Source organism: Barbus barbus (genome assembly GCF_936440315.1).
Source record: "Barbus barbus genome assembly, chromosome: 49".
Taxonomy (NCBI): Eukaryota; Metazoa; Chordata; class Actinopteri; order Cypriniformes; family Cyprinidae; genus Barbus; species Barbus barbus.
In genome coordinates this window covers 20359538-20360475 of record NC_136727.1, presented here as the reverse complement: position 1 = coordinate 20360475, position 938 = coordinate 20359538, and positions in this window count along the sequence as shown.

The following is a 938-nucleotide window of genomic DNA, read 5'->3' as shown; positions in this document are numbered from 1 at the left end:
GTCATTTAGCAGATGCTTTTGTCCAAAGCCACTTACAAATGAGGACAATAGACGTAATCAAAACCAACACAAGAGCAATGATACCCAAGTGCTAGAACAAGTCTCAGTTAGCGTAACACAGCACATGTAGCAAGTTTTTTTTTTTTATTATATAATAAATAAATAAAAAGAAAACAGACAGAATATAAAAATAATAGAGCAAGCAAGTGTCAGAGCCCTTTTTTGCTTAATGTCAATAATGTAAAATGACAAGATTAAACATTCAGTTAAAGGCATTTCATTATTGAATTCAGTGCTGCATCGTCCAGCTCAGGTCAGTTTAAATAGTGTCCGTGCAATCAGGTCGATGACAGAATGGAGAAAACCCCTTGGGAGAAACCAGGCTCAGTTCTCCTCTGACCAGACGAACCAGCAGTTCAGTTACAGCTGCTGTCAGACTGTAAGCGCTCATCTGGTCCCAGTGGTGTTTTGGGGGTCTTCACTGGGGGTCAGTCTCTGGGGTCATCTAGGTGTCCTGGCTGTAGAGGTCATCTCTAGGTGCCGATCCACCATCTGGATACGGTCTGGATCTGGGTGGATACGGTGACCTCGGAATAAGAGAGAAACAGACTAATATTAAAGTAGTTATTAATAATATAAATTATTAGTAAATGAATACAAGTCTAAAAGGAGCAAGTTTTTTAAAGAATATAATTAGTAGAGGGTCAAATAAAGATGGAAATATTGATTAAAATCATGAATAACATTATCAGAGAGAGGCTACAATAAGAAAAAGAGTAATACAAACATTTATAAACATGTCTTTATGTCGTCTGAATTTGTTTCCCTTGGCACTTGTTTAAAAAAACACCACCACGAATAATGCGTAGTGGTTGGTATTCCCGACGGAGTTACGTACGCTCGTGCGCAGTCCATCTATAGAGCAGCGTGCGCGTTAC